Here is a 2,462-nt window from a genome sequence, read left to right on the forward strand (position 1 = left end):
CCCCGGGTGTGTGTGCGGTCGTGCCCCGCTCCTCCCACTAGTGCGTGTGTGCTAGGGGGTCACCCTCCCAGGAGCAGGGGAAGGGCGTGACCTCTGAGACCCCCAGCCGCAGGCCCAAGAGCACCGCAGCCCCCGCCCCCACACCTGGAGTGGGTATGCAGCTGGCTGGGGGCCAAGTGCTGCTGTCAACGCCTTGCGGTCCCCCTTCCCTGGCTGCGTCGGGGCCTCGACGGGCGGTGGGCACGCAGCCCAGGGACAGGGACAGGGACATGGTGGCTGACGCATATGGGACGGGGTGATGGGGAGCCTGTTCCCTCCTCCGCCTGAGTCACGGGGGAGAGTGAGGGGCGGAGGGAACTGGGTCTTGGCCCAGGCCATCCTGGAGACCAGGGGGAGCTGGAGAGAGGGCCATGGGCGTCGTCACCTTGTGGGCTCACGGGCATGGAGCTCAGAGTGGCTAGGGTGCGGTACGGTGGGCCTCTGCCAGACGCCGGGCTGTTTGAGAAGGGAAGAGATGGGCCAGGAGTAGTCCCCACCCTCAAGCCTGAGCCCCTTCTCCTACCTTGGTCTCTTCATGTCCCTCCAGCATGGCTTGGGCTGTCCCAAGTCTCTGGCCACCCCAGGTTTGCTGGACAGCCCTCGGGTCTGGCTGAGGGGGTGCTGGTTTGAGCAATTCGAATCTGAGGATAGGGGATGGGGGTAGGGCGGCTTTGTGGGGCTAACGTTGCACACGTGCACACGTGCACACGTATGTAACATAATATGTGTGCTTAGCATGTTGACATATAGGCAGGTGTTTGCTGGTGTTCCTCCGAGAAGCCCCTCAGGCATCCGTTCCCACCCCTCCACATGCAAGCATGCCCACATTCGCTCTCGAGTACCCCCGTAAGTGGCCACAAGTGCACACGTCCTGTGCACATGAGCATACGTGTGCACGCGCTTGCCCGCACATCCGTCTGCTTGTGCATTTCAGCACACCCCCGACAGGGGCTCTGAGCCAGCGCACACCTGCGCGTGCACCTGCATACAAATGCGGTCCCCAGACGTTTCCAGCCAGAGGAGGTGCAGACAGAGGGTTCTGTGACAGGGCGAGCTTGGGGACTCAGCTTCCTCTCCTACAACATCCTTGCCTGTGTGTAGGGGGAGAGTGGTGGGAACTGGAGCCTCAGAAGGGGTGGAACCAGCCTGGGGTCCCCTAGGAGCCAGTGGCCATGCTGGGTGGGAGCCCGGGTCTCCGACTCCTGCCCTGAGAATTTTTGTGGCACAGCCAAGGACAGAAATGCTGTCCCTTCATGCTGACTGCCTTGTCTGGCCCCTCAGCCCAAGCCGTTCCTGAAGGGGACTGGGAGGTATGAGGTCACCTCTCCTGGAGGTCCCAATTATTATAGCCTCTGACTCAGAGTCAGCTTTTAATCCGAGGGGTCATCTGGCTGCCCTGGTCACCTGCCAGCTCCTCAACGAAAACGGCCAGCCTTGACTTCTTCGAGCATTTCCCCCTTCACGCTTCCCTTTCCTCTGTCCCTGCAGCCCTCTGGGGCTCAGGGCTGTAAATTGGTTTTGCTTTAAAGGCAAAGGTTTAACATTTTTTCTCAAAGTGCTCTCCTTCCTGGAGTTTCCCAGGAGCAGCAGCAGGAAGCAGAGGTGGCTCTTGTGAACAATCTTTGGCTTTCTTTATCCAAACATGGATTTCTCTTGCCTAATCTTCACATCCCTGGCCACTGGCCAGGGCAGACGGAGAGAGCACCCGGCTCTTCCCGCAGTCGAGAGAGCATTGGGTGGGAGCCGGAGCCCCGTCTGGCTGAGGGGCTACGTCTGCCTTGCCAGGCCACCCCAACGAGTCTCCCCTGGACTGGGGCTCAGTTTCCCCACTTGGAAAATGAGGGTCCGTAGGCTCTGAGCCTGGCGCTGCCTCCCCTGCCCCTCTGTGTCTTGGATGCTGGCGGCCCCGCTCACCTTCCTTCTTCCCCCACCAAATGGCCAGGCAGGACCTGGTGCCCGCTTTATCAGCGAGGAAGGAGATTCACTCGGTCCCCCTGACCCGCCTAAGCAGGCCCGGTGGACAGGGCTCCAGGTATCCTCGGGGGGGCCTCGGTCTTGGGACTCTCAAGTCCCGGCCCCTGTCTGGGCTTCTGACTCTCCAGCCACGGAGGGGATGCGGGGCTTTCATCACATTATTCCGGAAGCCCCTGGCTTTTTTGCCCGCCCGAGCCCTCGCCCTCGCCCTCCCCCGATCCAGGCCCTCTGCTGGAAAGCACTTCGAGGAGGTGGCACTGGGGCGTGTGGCTCCCCTCTTGCCATCTCTCTTCCTCTTGCTTCTCTGCTCCTGCCTGTAGGATGGACTCCTCCCTGCATCCACCCCCCGCCCCACCGCCGTTGTGGGAGACCCCAGCCTCTGCATCCCCCTGCTGGGGTGGGGGCATAGCCACGCTTTCCTGCTCCCCTCCCCCATGGAAGCCGAGACA

The sequence above is a fragment of the Pteropus alecto genome, unplaced genomic scaffold, assembly GCF_000325575.1.
Source record: "Pteropus alecto unplaced genomic scaffold, ASM32557v1 scaffold6, whole genome shotgun sequence".
Classification (NCBI taxonomy): domain Eukaryota; kingdom Metazoa; phylum Chordata; class Mammalia; order Chiroptera; family Pteropodidae; genus Pteropus; species Pteropus alecto.